The following is an 18,204-nucleotide window of genomic DNA, read 5'->3' on the forward strand; positions in this document are numbered from 1 at the left end:
CCAGATGGTGGGCGTTGCCCCAAAGGGGTTTTATAATGGGATTTCCCATAGACATTTTTCAGGGTGCTGTATCTCGGGTTCCGGGGGTCCCCAAGACTTGAAAATCGGTATGGAGGTCCACCTCGGGGCCCCTGTCGATCCCTCCAAGTGACGTGTCCCCAGCTAGAAAGGACACCAATTTAGACTTTTTTTGCCAACCTGGAGCTCAAAAGCTATTGGAAATGCAACCTTGACATGCCATCATGCTGAAAATGTGAAAAATTGTTGAAAATGTAGCATTTGAAAACGGGTGGCTCCCTGTGAAAGAGGGCCCCCAGACATGACCCTAGGAAGTTCAACCCGGTTTCTAGGCCCTGGGGTCATGGAGATATGACCCTTGAAAAGGGTAGTTTTTGGACATTTTTGACCGGGCGTATCTCGGGTTCTGTGGGGGTTAGGAACTTGATTTTTTTTTTGCGTTGGGGCCCCATGGGGCCCCGCACAAGGAGTCACCATTTTCATGGTTCAAATGCCAGGACGGCTTGGCAAATTGAATTTTTTCGTCATGACATGAGTTTTTGGGTGAACCACCACACCTTTTTAGGGGGGGGGGGGGGGGGTTGGGGTGCTCCCCCGAGTCTATATCACTTTGAATGGTGGTTCTACGTGCTCGGGTTCGAGAGATATGCCTGAAAATGTGTTTTATAACACTGCCATAGACATGAATGGGGCTAAATACCCGAAAATATATTTTGCAAAGAATTGCTACGGTGGGTGTATGCATGCAGGGGTTGCATGGTGGTGTGTGCGTGCAGGGGTTGCATGGTGGTGTGTGCGTGCAGGGGTTGCATGGTGGGTGTATGCGTGCAGGGGTTGCATGGTGGTGTGTGCGTGCAGGGGTTGCATGGTGGGTGTATGCGTGCAGGGGTTGTATGGTGGTGTGTGCGTGCAGGGGTTGCATGGTGGGTGTGTGCGTGCAGGGGTTGCATGGTGGTGTGTGCGTGCCAGGGTTGCATGGTGGGTGTGTGCGTGCAGGGGTTGCATGGTGGGTGTATGCGTGCAGGGGTTGCATGGTGGGTGTATGCGTGCAGGGGTTGCATGGTGGTGTGTGCGTGCAGGGGTTGCATGGTGGGTGTATGCGTGCAGGGGTTGCATGGTGGGTGTATGCGTGCAGGGGTTGCATGGTGGGTGTGTGCGTGCAGGGGTTGCATGGTGGGTGTATGCGTGCAGGGGTTGCATGGTGGGTGTATGCGTGCAGGGGTTGCATGGTGGTGTGTGCGTGCCAGGGTTGCATGGTGGTGTGTGCGTGCAGGGGTTGCATGGTGGTGTGTGCGTGCAGGGGTTGCATGGTGGTGTGTGCGTGCAGGGGTTGCATGGTGGTGTGTGCGTGCCAGGGTTGCATGGTGGGTGTGTGCGTGCAGGGGTTGCATGGTGGTGTGTGCGTGCAGGGGTTGCATGGTGGTGTGTGCGTGCAGGGGTTGCATGGTGGGTGTATGCGTGCAGGGGTTGCATGGTGGTGTGTGCGTGCAGGGGTTGCATGGTGGGTGTATGCGTGCAGGGGTTGCATGGTGGGTGTATGCGTGCAGGGGTTGCATGGTGGTGTATGCGTGCAGGGGTTGCATGGTGGGTGTATGCGTGCAGGGGTTGCATGGTGGGTGTATGCGTGCAGGGGTTGCATGGTGGGTGTATGCATGTAGGGGTTGCATGGTGGTGTATGCGTGCAGGGGTTGCATGGTGGGTGTATGCGTGCAGGGGTTGCATGGTGGTGTGTGCGTGCAGGGGTTGCATGGTGGGTGTATGCGTGCAGGGGTTGCATGGTGGGTGTATGCGTGCAGGGGTTGCATGGTGGTGTATGCGTGCAGGGGTTGCATGGTGGGTGTATGCGTGCAGGGGTTGCATGGTGGTGTGTGCGTGCAGGGGTTGCATGGTGGGTGTATGCGTGCAGGGGTTGCATGGTGGTACACGTGTGTGGAGGGGAATTGGAGTTCAGGTTTTGCGCACAAGAGGGGCGGGGAAAAGACTGGGAAAGGTAGGGTAAAAGAAAAATTACTACAATCATTTATTTTCACTTTCGACTCCCAGTCTCCTTTCCCTCACTTTATTATTTTATTTTGTGATTATTTAATTATTGTCAAAATAAACGGCCTTCATCTACTCACAGCTGCAGTCTCATTTCTGTCCAAAAAGAACCTGAAACACTACAATATATTGATGGACGTTACATAAGAAAACGAGATGTCATTTTTTCGGAATACCATGTTCCTTTCCAAAAAGGAGTTTTAATATTAGCCTTTAATAAAGGAAAACGACTGCTTAAATTAATTTTCATGTATCTATTTCAGTGCAATGTAGTTTCTTCATGTAATAAGAAATACGTTTAACATTTACATTTTTGTTTTTTTCATTAAAAAAAAAAAAAAGATTTCTGGGGAGAGTAAAAAATACATGAACTTTGATTAATGTACTAAGGGTTACTCTCAAATGAATTCACGATCCAGTTTATGGTAAACTGTGCATGCATGACTTAGAAACTCGGCTGTCAGCTGATTCCCCAAAAGTGGGCTGAATTCGGAAATGCAAAGCGGCCCAGAATTTGGGATGTTATCTAAAAACCAAGGCTGCCCAGAATTTGGGACGTTATCTAAAAACCAAAGCGGCCCAGAATTTGGGACGTTATCTAAAAACCAAGGCGGCCCAGAATTTGGGACATTATCTGAAAAGCAAAGCGGTCCAGAATTTGGGACGTAAATGAAAACAGGGGCAGTCTATATGTAAAACTGTGATTACATTAGAGATAAACTAATGTATCCTGTAACAAAACTGCAATAGTGTATACGTTTTATATTAAAATATATCGCAAAAACGATTATAGATATATGCTACTTGAAAGAAAAAAGTACACCACCACAGAAAGCCAATTCTTACATTCGTGCATAACATGATAATTTATATAAAGTAATTCCTCATAGTTTGTAATATCAGTACAGTGTAATACCACATTATATTTTAATGGAAAGGTTGTGGAAAGCAGATCACTCTCTCTATCTGATCACAATGTTAAAAATGCCTGCACGCTTTTCCACTCGTGTGACGACATATTCATGTAGGCAGACATGGACCAATCAAAACGCGAGACTGTTATGCGGTTCCATCCCAAACACCGGGCCTGTGTCATACCTCAAAAAAACGATAGGTTGCGGATGCAACCCCGGTTCCCTGAAAGAGAAAATAACCATCAACATGAGATATTGCCGTCAGGCAGCACCGGTAGGCTGAGCTTTTATAGCAAAGCTGCCGATAGGCCCCCACGCCAGCTGCAGTGTAAGCCCGCCCCCCTGGGAGCTTACTTAACTGCGCGCGCGGGGATGCACTTCCTCTTTTGCTCTTCAGGCCGTGAAGGCTACCGGAGCGACCTCGCAGCTTGATGGTTATTTTCTCTTTCAGGGAACCGGGGTTGCATCCGCAACCTATCGTTCCCTTTCAAGTCGAAAATAACCATCAACATGGGATACAGTGTACCCTAGCTGTCGCGAGGGAGGATTCTCGGCAGTAGGACAGACTTACGTCATAACGCAATTGCGTAGGCAGTACATCTAGGCATATGCGGAGCTGCGCCTCAGCGTCTATGCTCGTAATGACACCTGTCTTAAAGGTGGAACAGTCAACACCATGCTATCAACCACTCTATACGTCCGCATCCTGAGGCGTCGTAGAGTGTAAAACAGATGCTCCAAACAGTGGAGCAGAGGAATCCAGTACATTTAACCTGTAAAACCTCATGAAAGTATGCGGCGTAGCCCAACTGGCTGCCGCGCAAATATCAGACACCGGCACCCCTCGAAAGAGGGCCCAGGATGTCGCCATACCCCTGGTAGAATGCGCCTTCAACTGCCCTGGTGGTGGAAGGCCTGCAGATTCATACGCTAATTTAATAGCATCCACTATCCAGTGGGAAAGGCGCTGTTTAGACAGCGGCTGACCCAAAGATCTAGAACCATGGCATATGAACAACTGTTCTGTCTGCCTCACAGTCTTTGTACGGTCAATATAACACCTCAATGCCCTCACGGGGCAGAGCATGTGTAACCGCTCTTCCTCTGGGGAAGAAAAAGGAGGAGGATGGAACGCCATCAACTCGACTGACTGGTTCATGTGGAATGGGGATATAACCTTTGGTAAAAAGGCCGGATTAGGGCGCATGGAGACCTTAGAACCGTCTCCTGCAAAACGAGTACAAGAAGGATGCACTGAAAGTGCATGTAACTCGCTCACGCGTTTTGCTGATACCACAGCCAGCAAAAATGCAGTCTTAATAGATATGAGCTTCATATCCACGCTGTGGAGAGGCTCAAACGGTGCCTTGGTAAGGGCTTCTAGCACCACATCAAGGCTCCACGACGGTAAACTGGTCGTTCTTGGAGGCCGCAAGCGTCTTGCGCCTTTCAGAAACTGAGATGCCAAAAAATGGCAACCAGGTGATAAACCGTCAACGCGTACATGACAAGCCGAAATGGCGGCTAAATACACTTTAAGTGTAGAAGGAGATTTCCCTTCATCCAGCAGTTTCTGCAGAAACTGCAATATTACTGCCATAGGACAGGAGACTGGGTCGTGGCTCTCAGCCAGACACCAACTCTGAAACAACTGCCACTTATACGCATACTGCGACCTAGTAGAGGGCGCTCTCGCACTCTGGATGGTCGATATAACTGCAGTCGAAAGCCCTAAGGCTGACAGGCGCTCCCGCTCAGGGGCCAAGCCCATAACTGCATGAGTTTGGGGTTCGGATGCCAAAGCTCTCCTTGAGCTTGGGACAACAGGTCCGCTCGCAGAGGGAGCTCCCTCGGGCGACCGTGCAGTAATTGCACTAGACTCGGGAACCATATTCTCCGAGGCCACCGAGGAGCGATCAGAATCACTGTCGCTCGCTCTACCCTGACCTTCTCCAAGAAGGCGGGGAGCATCGGAATCGGTGGAAAGGCATACAGGAGCCCTGGCGGCCATTCGTGAGCCAGTGCATCCACCCCCAGGGGGCTGTCGAGGTCCTTCACCGAGAACCATAGAGGACAGTGCGTGGTCTCTCGCGAAGCGAAGAGATCGACTTGCGCTGTGCCGAACCATTCCCAGATGCGCTCTACCACCCGAGGGTGAAGACGCCATTCGCCCGCAAGAGGACCTCCTCTGGACAGGAGATCCGCTGCGTAATTGACTCTGCCCGGCAGATGAACTGCACGCAGAGAGGCTAAACGCGGTTGAGCCCAGAGCAACAGCCGCGTTACCATCCGGTGAAGACCGGGGGACCGCAATCCGCCCTGGCGATTGATATACGCCACTACTGTGGTGTTGTCTGACCGCACTAACACGTGCTTGTCTAGAAGCACTGGCAAGAAGTGCCGAAGGGCGAGGTCCACTGCTCTGAGTTCCAGAGCGTTGATGTGGGCTGACCTCCAGGGTCCTGACCACACTCCACGGGTCCCTGTCCCGTTCCAGACTGCTCCCCAACCTTGGTTGGAAGCGTCGGTTGTGATAACTTCCCTTCGAAAGATGGGACCCAAGCGCACGCCCTGGCGGATGTTCGACTGAACTTTCCACCAGCGTAATGCTTCCCAGCAGGTTCGGGATACCCTCAACCTGCGGTGCTTGTCTCTCCGCGGGTGCAACGCGAAGGCATTGAACCAGGCCTGCAGAGGTCTCTGGTGTAGTAAGCCCAAAGGAAGGGCTTGCGAGGCGGCAGCCATCAACCCCAGCATGCGCTGACAGAGCTCCATGCTGACTGTTTCTCTCAACCTGAATAGGGAGAGACATCGCTCTAATGAGGCAACTCTTTGTGTCGATAGGGTCGCTTCCATGGACACTGAGTCCAGATGCAGACCCAAAAACTCGGTCTGTTGGCTGGGCACGAGGCGGCTCTTGTCTGGATTGACCTTCAGACCTAGCCGCTGAAGATGGTCTGTAACCATCACTGTGTGCTGTGCCAGCTGCTCCTTTGACTGCGCGCAGACGAGCCAGTCGTCCAGATAGTTCAGCAGTCGGACGCCTTGAGCCCGCAAAGGAGCTAAAATGGCGTCCATACACTTCGAAAAGGTTCGAGGAGCTAGAGACAGGCCGAATGGCAGGACGCAAAACTCGTAGACCCTGCTCTGGAATGCGAATCGTAGATACTTCCTGTGACCCGGACAGATGGGAACGTGAAAGTACGCATCTGTCAGATCTATGGTGGTAAACCAGTCGCCCTGCCGGACAGACTGGACAATGTGCCTGTGCGTGAGCATCTTGAACGACAACACCCGTAGGTATTTGTTCAGTACACGCAGGTCTAGAATAGGGCGGAGCCCGCCGTCCTTCTTTGGCACAAGGAAGTACTTGGAGTAGAACCCCTGGTCGGTCAGAGCAGGGTCTACTAGTTGAATGGCACGCTTCCTGAGCAATGCCTGTATTTCCACATTCAGAGCTGAGGACTGAACCACGTCCTTCACCACAGTTACCACCACCCCCCTGAAGGGGGGGGGTTTTAACCGGAACTGAAGGGTGTACCCGGTGAGTATAGTTTTGCGCACCCAGATATCGCTGGTGCATTGTTGCCAAAACAGAAGCTGTGGAACAGTATAGGGTTGGGTTAATGGCTGCCTGGTTTTCTCAGGGCTGCTTAGGCTTCGCTCGCTCACGAGGGGCCTGGCCAGAGCCACGAGGGCGTGGTCTGCCGCCTCCTCTAGGTCGCCACCCTGTGCGCTGTGGTCGTCCCCTTGGGATTTGGCCACGCGCTGCTGTATCCGCCGGGGAGGTCTTAGTACCCCCTGGACGGGGCTGGTGTTGCGGTGGTGTTCTACGCCACTGATGTTCTTGTGGGCGTTTGACCTGGAAAGGCCTACGCGGCCATATCGTAGCCAACTGCTGTGATGCCTCTCTAGCCTTAGCTGAGCTTTGCAGCATCTCTTCCACCGCTGGGCCAAATGTGTGCCCCGGTGTAATTGGGGCATCCAACAAGGGAGCTTTGTCATGCTCCTGGACTCTCGCCTGCGAGAGCCAGAGCTGTCGTCTGGCCACCACCAGAGACGCGATGCTCCTGCCCTGGGCCCGCGCGTTAAGCTGGGCTAGCTTGACCAGCAGCTGGGCAACTAGCCCCAACTCCGCTCTCAGAGACACCGAAGGGTAGTCTGGGAGATCCTTTATTAACGCAGCCTGATAAACTAAGAGGAGGCTAGCCAGATTGGACAGCCTAACTGCCTCTGTAGCCGCCGAATAGCCCCTCTTGAGGTGCACCTCAGTGATCCTGCACTGCTTGTTAGGGCAGGTGGGGTCTTTCACCAACCCAGAGAGTGTTGGTGACTTCACCAACGCTGCGAACGCAGCGCCAACTGGCGGAAATGACGCCAGACCCGCTTCACTCGCACCTTGCATGGTAAAGGCAGCCGCCTTACGCGAGGTTGCCGGGGCGGAGGCTGGAGTCCCCCAAGTGGACTGCACCTCCTTAACAAAGTCTGGGAAGGCCGGAAGCGTCCTAGACTGCTGGCCCTGTGCCAAAGGCGACTCAAAAAGAGAGCGCCTAGGTTCTTCAGTGGCAGGCCATTCTAAGCCCAGGTGGCGAGTCGCCCGCTCTACTAGGGACCATAAAGAGTCATCTACGCCTACCTCCATCTCAGACTCTGAGTGGTGGGACGTGAGCTCTGCCTCCACACTATCCTCTCCGTGGAGAGGCTCACCCTCTGATGCATCTCGAGAGATAGCATCCACGTCCCATGCGTCCTGTTGCGCAACTGGAACGGACAGGGGTTGTGGTAGGATGATCGGCTGGTTGACAGCCGGTCTGACTGGCTCCTCTGCGGCCCGAGCTGTGGCCAGGGACATGAGCAGCGATTGCTGCCCCATCATAAGGTCCATAAACTGAGACATCTTATTAGTAAGCTCAGTTACACCACCTCGCCTGTCGCGACGAGGAGAACGGGAACGTCCTCTCCTTCGGGGCGATCTAGAGCGGGATCTCGAGATCTGACGGGGGCGTTCGCCGCGAGGAGAAGGGCCTCGCATTACAGAAAGGCTGTGGGAGCGGTCTCTCTTGCGCCTAACGTCAGGAGATCGTTGACCAGGGGTAACCTGGGAAGGCGAACTCCTGGAAAAAGGCAGCTTCGCTGGCGGGGAAGCCAAAGAAGGCTGCGGGGCGGAAAGGGTGTGTGACGACCCAGATGAAGGGGAGCGATCCCCGACTGCTCTCCTCGCCCTACGACGCAGAGTGCGCGTCTGAAAGCTTGCACATAACGTGCAAAAGGCTTTGTCTGCCAAAGCAGATGCCGCATGCTCCGGCCCCAGACAGGACACGCAGTCCTCATGCGGGTCATTAGCCGGTAACTTCGTCCCACAGGTGACACAGCGGTGAAATGACATGGTGCAGCACGTTGTATGCCGAAGCGTACCGTGCCAGTAATAGGAGCGCCGAGCGTTAAGCACTGAGCACCAAGCGAACAGCTTTAAGGTGCTTTGAGGCGCGTGCACCAAGCACTGAAAAGACAAACGTCAAGTGCGTGCACTGAGGCACCGAGCGTCGAGGTGCGTGCACCGAGGCACCGAGCACCGAGCGTCGAGGCGCGTGCACCGAGGCACCGAGCACCGAGCGTCGAGGTGCGTGCACCGAGGCACCGAGGTACGTGCACCGAGGCACCGAGCGTCGAGGTGCGTGCACCAAGGCACCGAGCACCGAGCGTCGAGGCGCGTGCACCGAGCGTCGAGGTGCGTGCACCGAGCACCGAGCGTCGAGGTGCATGCACCGAGGCACCGAGCACCGAGCGTCGAGGTGCGTGCACCGAGGCACCGAGCACCGAGCGTCGAGGTGCGTGCACCGAGGCACCGAGCGTCGAGGTGCGTGCACCAAGGCACCGAGCGTCGAGGTGCGTGCACCGAGGCACCGAGCACCGAGCGTCGAGGTGCGTGCACAGGTGCGTTGCGTGCACTGAGCCCAAGCACTAGGCGCCGAAGCGCTACACCAGGCGCCTAAGCGCTGACACCGAAAGCGCCGGAGCGTGTGTACTGCACCAGACGATCCACGTCAGCTGACCCGCAAAGCGGAGACGCTATGTGCTCTAGTACTGTGTCTGAGTCTCGAAAGACAAGGTGTTGTGCTGCTTATAAGGGCAACAGTTAATGCACTTGGTGGTCGTCTTCCTTATACTGTATGGGAAAAAAACTTTTTTTTTTTTTTTTTTTTTTGTTTGGACGCTGCAGCAGACACTACGTATAGTGTAAAACAGTGGGGCTATACTCAATAGCAGCCACGTGGCGGTAGAACGCGCCGCGGTGGGGGGGGAGACTGCAACGCAGGCTGCACGCACACACACACACACACGCGGTCTAGCCTAAGCAAGACCGAGGCTGCAATAATGCGCGTGGCCTAAGGCCAACGCAACACGCGTCCCAAACAATATACAATAAAAAATATATATAACAATATATATATATACACAAAAACCCAAATAATAAATATAATATAATTATATATTATAATAATAACAATAAGAAAAGGAAGACGGGAGACCACGAAGACGCGATGCCGAAGCAAAGCGAAAGGAAAGATATATTAAAGAAATATATATAATCCTAATAACACAATAACTGAAATAAACTCAGAGAAGGGGTAATTAACCAGCTTCTCAAGCGTAAAGCTTATCGAGTACAATCAGTTAACAAGCTCTATTATCTATTACCTACCGTACCAAGGCTGAAGACAAAAGAGGAAGTGCATCCCCACGCGCGCAGTTAAGTAAGCTCCCAGGGGGCGGGCTTACACTGCAGCTGGCGTGGGGGCCTATCGGCAGCTTTGCTATAAAAGCTCAGCCTACCGGTGCTGCCTGACGGCAATATCTCATGTTGATGGTTATTTTCGACTTGAAAGGGAACGGAAAAAAACGCCCTTCTGTATGACGGACATTTTAGGTCCTATACTGACAAAAAGTTTAGGCTGTCTACTTTTAATTTATTACACAAACATGAATCAAAATCGACAAGAACTCATCAACCGTGAGTTTAAAAAAGTGTAGAAAAATAAAACTCGGTGCCGCGGACCCGTTCGAAATGCATATTTTGCACTATCAGGAAAACAGGTTTGGCCGTGATGCGGTTTTGAGATCACTACGAGAAAGTACTACGAGCAAAAATAAATTACATTGCACATGTTATGTCTTCTTCAGTTACTATACTATACTGAAAATGTGTGTTTTAGATTTAATTTAATGTTTTTATTCATTTTCTACCAGTTTGAATGTGCTTTTTTTCAGAAATGGCAGTTTTTAAAGGGAAATAAAACAAAAACCGTCAAAGTATGAGTATGATGAATGTTATTTATGTTTACCGGAGTATTTATACTTCTACAAAATACAGAAAGATGGTGCTTAACTGATTTGTATTTAATTGTACAACGAGTTGAAAACTGCCAAGTTCATGAGTATCACAGAGCGCTCTGAGCAGTGTTCGCCTTTTCAGTTTACCTCAGAGACTGGCGCTCATCGTTTAAATCAGACTAGCGAACTTCAGAACATTTCCCTCCATCATCCTCCTGCTCAAGTATCTATGGTAGGGATGATGGGGAATGCAATGCGTTTCAAGCAATTTTAATTCATGCCGGGGATGCGTTTAAGTCCACAGTAGCGAATATCAAATGAATATCGAACATCAAGCTAACTTTACCTCAGTCCTCCCCTCCTGTACTGAAAAAAGACTGCTAAATACGCTACACTGACACATTTGACAAAAAGGCACTTGAACAGTTGTCGTTATTTAACACGGCACACATAAATTACACTATCATAATTTACAGTTTTCAAGTCATATAGCTTTACATTTACCAATTAAATTATACAGTATCCTTACCTTGAAAAACGTTGTCTCTTTCTGACGTTTTTCTAAAAATAATAAAAACAATCTACCTATCTACATGTAACTATCTATCTAATGTACCTCTATCTTAGCTATAGTCTATTCTATTCAGATATTATCACTCACTCTGTCCTCCTCTCTCCAACTGTCGCCAACGTCTGCGAATTCGCTCGAGCGTCGACTTCATTTAAGCAAATGAGACGAACTCGCGCGTGCTCGTGCACGTGCACCCAGCCCCTCCCCCCCTTCTCTATTAAACTTCATATATTTAAAATAACTCTAGTCATTATGTCCTATCAGTTGTTACTTTTCAATATATTACAGGGACATGACATAAATGATGTAAAGTTTGTAGTATTAGAACAGCTCAAATTAGACAATGCGACATATAGAGGAATAAAAGAAAGTAAATGGATAAATAGACTGAACACGATTATGCCAGCGGGACTCAACAGAAAAGAATGAACTAATTAACTTCAATAAATATATAACATTTAAATAAATAAACAAAATTCATTCAAAAGTTGTGCATGCTGATGCGCTGGGGAGGCCAAATCAAGACTGATCCTCACAGCCAGCATTGCATGATATAATAAAAATATAAGTTTATATAAAGTAGTGTTAATTAGAATTAATACAGATTCAAAGATAGAAGTAAAAATGATGTCACAATATATAGAACACCATGACATCATGTAACAATAAATCATGGATTTGAATGTAAACAATAACAAGTAGTTTTCATGCTGTCAAAAACCTATAAATACCTCCAATGTTTTGATTCCAACACAGGCTCCCTTGAGAAAGATATGTACAACATATCGAAACGTTGGGCAGCTGGCTCTTTGAGCTATATATATATATATATATATATTAATGTAAAGCTTAAAGAATACACCAAATACATTTAATACCTAAATTTAATTAATCAAGTTAACTTGACACTTATTTAACAAGCTTTTTTTCTTTTTTTTTTTTTTTAAATGGGAAAAGCGGAACTCTGAAACAAATCAGTGAGCGGCTAAGAAAAAGCCTTTAAAATAGAAACTATAAAACAACTATAATGTATGTATCATTCTAATCTAGTCCTATTTGAAGTACATTTTGGACTTTAATTTTGTGGTTATTTTATAGTGTTAGTTATAGTGCTTTTGGCATCAGAAAAAATCATACGCATATTCTAGCTTCGGTTTTAGTGTGTACTGGCCCAGCATTGGCTCAGCTATGGTGGCTGTATTCTGCTGTACCCGAATTGGGCCAGTGCGGGTTTTGCATGGGCTGACCATGGCCATGGTGCCCATGTTTTGCCCTCATGGTTCCAATACGTACATGTTTGCCGGGATATCCAAAAACATTTACTTCAGATTGAAACGGAGATCATTTAACGTTTTAGAAAACATTAAGCAACAGTGTATTTAAAAGTAGCTGTAACAGCGCTGTATTAAGATAATACCAATAGAAAAAAAACGTTGTACAATATTAGTTTGTGTTTAGCTATAGATGACATTTCTGTTTTTGCCGTATAGCTTCAGAAAAAAATAGATCTGACTGCGTAATGAGGTTTCATAAATAATATTTCTACGTTTTCTGTGTTGACAAAGTCATACTGGCGTTCTCATGTTATCGATTACAATTAAATCATTGCTTTAATTAGATTTAACGTTGTAGTTTTTTTAATGCATATAATTTTTTTTCCCCCAATTCCTTTTTTCTCAATAGCCTAAGCTTACCTTTTCACAGCCTCAATCTCCCCCTGTCCGCGACATTTTCCAGTTGCAGCTGTCTGTCAGCACTTGATTACATTTGCTCAAAATGTGTTGATAATTTGCCCTGAACCGACGCTGCAGCTACATGTTTGTGTGTATGGAGGCTATACCGCTGTAAAATATCTGTGTGTCCATCAGAAGATACACACAGCTGTGCGTGATTACAGTAACATTTATTAAAACATTTTTAGAAGTTAAAAACACAAAACATGTGTCTGATGATTGAATAATAATGTCATCAGTGTATACTGTGATAGTTGAGTAATGATGTCATGCATGTATACTGTGTCTGATGATTGAATAATGATGTCATGCCTGTATACTGTGATGGTTGAATGAGGTTGTCATGCATGTATATTGATGGTTGAATGATGATGTCATCAATGTATAGTGATGGTTGAATGATGATGTCATCAATGTATAGTGATGGTTGAATGATGATGTCATGCATGTATACGGTGATGGTTTAGTAATGACATCATACATGTATACTGTGATGATTTAGTAATGACGTCATGCATGTATACTGTGTCTGATGGTTTAGTAATGATGTTATGAATGTATAGTGATGGTTGAGTAATGACGTCATGCATGTATACTGTGTCTGATGGTTTAGTAATGATGTTATGAATGTATAGTGATGGTTGAGTAATGATGTCATGCATGTATACTGTGTCTGATGGTTGGAAGGGTTGCAGCATGGAGGCAGCCACAGGAAGCTCTGTGCCAGGTTCTGGGTTGGGTTTTGAGGCTGATCTGCGATCAGATATTCCTTTGGAGGGCAGATTCAGTATTACTGAATATATGAGCATTAGAGTTGAGAAGCTGCATCCTGCAAGGCTTCAATTTACCCCAGTGGAGAAAGCATGGCACAGTGTTAGGGATTGCACTTCTTATAGTACATTGTGAAAGCATGGCACAGTGTTAGTGATTGCACTTCTTATAGTACATTGTGAAAGCATGGCACAGTGTTAGTGATTGCACTTCTTATAGTACATTGTGAAAGCATGGCACAGTGTTAGGGATTGCACTTCTTACAGTACATTGTGAAAGCATGGCACAGTGTTAGGGACTGCACTTCTTACAGTACATTGTGAAAGCATGGCACAGTGTTAGGGACTGCACTTCTTACAGTACATTGTGAAAGCATGGCACAGTGTTAGGGATTGCACTTCTTACAGTACATTGTGAAAGCATGGCACAGTGTTAGGGACTGCACTTCTTACAGTACATTGTGAAAGCATGCCACAGTGTTAGGGATTGCACTTCTTATAGTACATTGTGAAAGCATGGCACAGTGTTAGTGATTGCACTTCTTATAGTACATTGTGAAAGCATGGCACAGTGTTAGGGATTGCACTTCTTATAGTACATTGTGAAAGCATGGCACAGTGTTAGTGATTGCACTTCTTACAGTACATTGTGAAAGCATGGCACAGTGTTAGTGATTGCACTTCTTACAGTACATTGTGAAAGCATGGCACAGTGTTAGGGACTGCACTTCTTACAGTACATTCTGAAAGCATGGCACAGTGTTAGTGATTGCACTTCTTATAGTACATTGTGAAAGCATGGCACAGTGTTAGTGATTGCACTTCTTATAGTACATTGTGAAAGCATGGCACAGTGTTAGGGATTGCACTTCTTATAGTACATTGTGAAAGCATGGCACAGTGTTAGTGATTGCACTTCTTACAGTACATTGTGAAAGCATGGCACAGTGTTAGTGATTTCACTTCTTATAGTACATTGTGAAAGCATGGCACAGTGTTAGGGACTGCACTTCTTACAGTACATTGTGAAAGCATGGCACAGTGTTAGTGATTGCACTTCTTATAGTACATTGTGAAAGCATGGCACAGTGTTAGTGATTTCACTTCTTATAGTACATTGTGAAAGCATGGCACAGTGTTAGTGATTGCACTTCTTACAGTACATTGTGAAAGCATGGCACAGTGTTAGGGACTGCACTTCTTATAGTACATTGTGAAAGCATGGCACAGTGTTAGTGATTGCACTTCTTACAGTACATTGTGAAAGCATGGCACAGTGTTAGTGATTTCACTTCTTATAGTACATTGTGAAAGCATGGCACAGTGTTAGGGACTGCACTTCTTACAGTACATTGTGAAAGCATGGCACAGTGTTAGGGATTGCACTTCTTATAGTACATTGTGAAAGCATGGCACAGTGTTAGGGATTGCACTTCTTACAGTACATTGTGAAAGCATGGCACAGTGTTAGGGACTGCACTTCTTATAGTACATTGTGAAAGCATGGCACAGTGTTAGTGATTTCACTTCTTACAGTACATTGTGAAAGCATGGCACAGTGTTAGGGACTGCACTTCTTATAGTACATTGTGAAAGCATGCCACAGTGTTAGGGATTGCACTTCTTATAGTACATTGTGAAAGCATGTCACAGTGTTAGTGATTGCACTTCTTACAGTACATTGTGAAAGCATGGCACAGTGTTAGTGATTGCACTTCTTATAGTACATTGTGAAAGCATGGCACAGTGTTAGTGATTGCACTTCTTATAGTATATTGTGAAAGCATGGCACAGTGTTAGGGATTGCACTTCTTATAGTACATTGTGAAAGCATGGCACAGTGTTAGTTACTGCACTTCTTACAGTACATTGTGAAAGCATGGCACAGTGTTAGGGATTGCACTTCTTATAGTACATTGTGAAAGCATGGCACAGTGTTAGTGATTGCACTTCTTATAGTACATTGTGAAAGCATGGCACAGTGTTAGTGATTGCACTTCTTACAGTACATTGTGAAAGCATGGCACAGTGTTAGTGATTGCACTTCTTATAGTACATTGTGAAAGCATGGCACAGTGTTAGTGACTGCACTTCTTATAGTACATTGTGAAAGCATGGCACAGTGTTAGGGACTGCACTTCTTACAGTACATTGTGAAAGCATGGCACAGTGTTAGTGATTGCACTTCTTATAGTACATTGTGAAAGCATGGCACAGTGTTAGTGATTGCACTTCTTACAGTACATTGTGAAAGCATGGCACAGTGTTAGTGATTTCACTTCTTATAGTACATTGTGAAAGAATGGCACAGTGTTAGTGATTGCACTTCTTACAGTACATTGTGAAAGCATGGCACAGTGTTAGTGACTGCACTTCTTACAGTACATTGTGAAAGCATGGCACAGTGTTAGTGATTGCACTTCTTATAGTACATTGTGAAAGCATGACACAGTGTTAGTGATTTCACTTCTTATAGTACATTGTGAAAGCATGGCACAGTGTTAGGGACTGCACTTCTTACAGTACATTGTGAAAGCATGGCACAGTGTTAGGGATTGCACTTCTTATAGTACATTGTGAAAGCATGGCACAGTGTTAGGGATTGCACTTCTTATAGTACATTGTGAAAGCATGACACAGTGTTAGTGATTTCACTTCTTATAGTACATTGTGAAAGCATGGCACAGTGTTAGGGACTGCACTTCTTACAGTACATTGTGAAAGCATGGCACAGTGTTAGTGACTGCACTTCTTACAGTACATTGTGAAAGCATGGCACAGTGTTAGTGATTTCACTTCTTATAGTACATTGTGAAAGCATGGCACAGTGTTAGTGACTGCACTTCTTACAGTACATTGTGAAAGCATGGCACAGTGTTAGGGATTACACTTCTTATAGTACATTGTGAAAGCATGGCACAGTGTTAGTGATTGCACTTCTTACAGTACATTGTGAAAGCATGGCACAGTGTTAGTGATTGCACTTCTTACAGTACATTGTGAAAGCATGGCACAGTGTTAGTGATTGCACTTCTTACAGTACATTGTGAAAGCATGGCACAGTGTTAGGGATTGCACTTCTTACAGTACATTGTGAAAGCATGGCACAGTGTTAGGGATTGCACTTCTTACAGTACATTGTGAAAGCATGGCACAGTGTTAGTGATTGCACTTCTTACAGTACATTGTGAAAGCATGGCACAGTGTTAGGGACTGCACTTCTTACAGTACATTGTGAAAGCATGGCACAGTGTTAGGGATTGCACTTCTTATAGTACATTGTGAAAGCATGGCACAGTGTTAGGGATTGCACTTCTTACAGTACATTGTGAAAGCATGGCACAGTGTTAGGGACTGCACTACTTACAGTACAGTACATTGTGTTTATGCATTTCAGTCATTCTGCGTTGGCACTAAATGGATATTTGTTTCAGAATCGGGATGTTGGAAGTGGAAGCAATTATTTAGAGCAGGGGTGTCCAATCCCGGTCCTGGAGGGCTATTCCACTCCAGGTTTCACAAGTAACATGAGATCATTAACGACTTCAGGGCCTGGATGGAGGCTTAGTTGGTTCAACAGGTTTGGAACAAAGAGTGGAATGGGTCTCCAGGACCGTGATTGACCACCCCTGATTTAGACTAATATTGCAGTCAGTTCACTATTTTACTTTCTTGTTGAATATATAGGAATACCTGATCCCACAGCGACACCTAGTGGCAGGAAGGAATAACAGCTTTACCATTGTAATGCAGGATTATGAAACTGCTATAAAGAAATACTGTACTGTATATACTGTACTTGAATATATCATTGGATCGAATTCAACTTCTGTGTTTGTGCGAAATGTAACCTAGAACAGACCATGCTGAAAAAATATAAAGCCATGTATTCAGTATTAGTGTATGATCTTTAATCAGTATTTCACAGGACAGCAGCTGGAGCTGCATGGAGGGTAGAGTCTTCTGGACTTCAGAAGGTAGAGGAAGTGTGTTTGTGACCATGGAAAGACAGGCCAGTCTACCCTGGGCTCAGGGAGAGCTGCCCTCGTGGAGGTGAGGCCAGGGGCCGGGCCTATAAAGCTTCACTTCCCTCAAGGGGAGACTGCAACACTGGAAGGAGAAGAAAGAAATCTGCAAAGAAGACCAGAGGTCTGTCCCTGGTGCGTGGAGAACCACCCTATTGGAGCAGTAAACCCGAGAGAGAGAGACTGACACCGATGGAAAGAGAGAAAGAAATCTAGAGAAGGGTTTCTGAAGGTGTGGCTAGGGCCTGCAAGGGTAGGATTTGTTTTGGTTTGTAAATAAAATGTGTTTCATTTGGGAAATTAAGTTTGTACTAGATAGGGCGGGTCTGGGAGGTTAGAATTCCCTCCCTGCCTAATTGAAATCCATCTGCAGCAGGTGGCCAGGTGTTGATTGACTCGTTGATTATCATGCCTTTTAAAAAGGAGCTGAAAAGCCCATCCTTTGTTCTTCTTCATCTAGCAGCTTGAAGCTCATGACTGCGTGTCTGAACCAGGGTGAGGGAACCAAACTTTCATTTTGAGATGTGTTTTCTTTTGCCTTTCTGTATTAAATATTTTCATGTACACCTGTGTGTGTGAGAGTCCTCCTGCACCAGGACTACCTTTGCTAGTACCCTAGTGGAGGGTTGATTGTTAATAAAACCTGGACGCCTGAACGGCATTTTCAGCGTCCGCCTCTGTGTGTCTCGCCTCTATCAGAGGATCCCCACACAGTAACATTGCAGACATGCCGATTTCCCAACACCATTCATTATACTTACTCTTGATCTTAACACATTGACCCCAATCACTTACAGTATC

The 18,204-nt window shown here is 46.7% G+C and overlaps 1 protein-coding gene across 7 annotated transcripts in view; it reads right to left on the minus strand.

Annotated features, from left to right (window-relative positions):
- LOC131708976 (guanylate-binding protein 1-like) overlaps positions 1–11,010 on the minus strand; it is a 30,754-nt gene extending 19,744 nt beyond the window's left edge. For 4 of the 7 annotated variants that reach the window (XM_059010517.1, XM_059010513.1, XM_059010516.1 and 1 more), the window contains exon 1: positions 10,834–11,010. The gene's annotated coding sequence lies outside the window, so the exon portion shown is untranslated. Of the gene's footprint in view, positions 1–9,675; positions 9,692–10,833 lie in introns of those variants that run through there. The other 3 variants (XM_059010518.1, XM_059010514.1, XM_059010515.1) reach the window with 2 other exon arrangements.
- Positions 11,011–18,204: the final 7,194 nt, after the last annotated feature.

The sequence above is a fragment of the Acipenser ruthenus genome, chromosome 41 (assembly GCF_902713425.1).
Source record: "Acipenser ruthenus chromosome 41, fAciRut3.2 maternal haplotype, whole genome shotgun sequence".
Classification (NCBI taxonomy): domain Eukaryota; kingdom Metazoa; phylum Chordata; class Actinopteri; order Acipenseriformes; family Acipenseridae; genus Acipenser; species Acipenser ruthenus.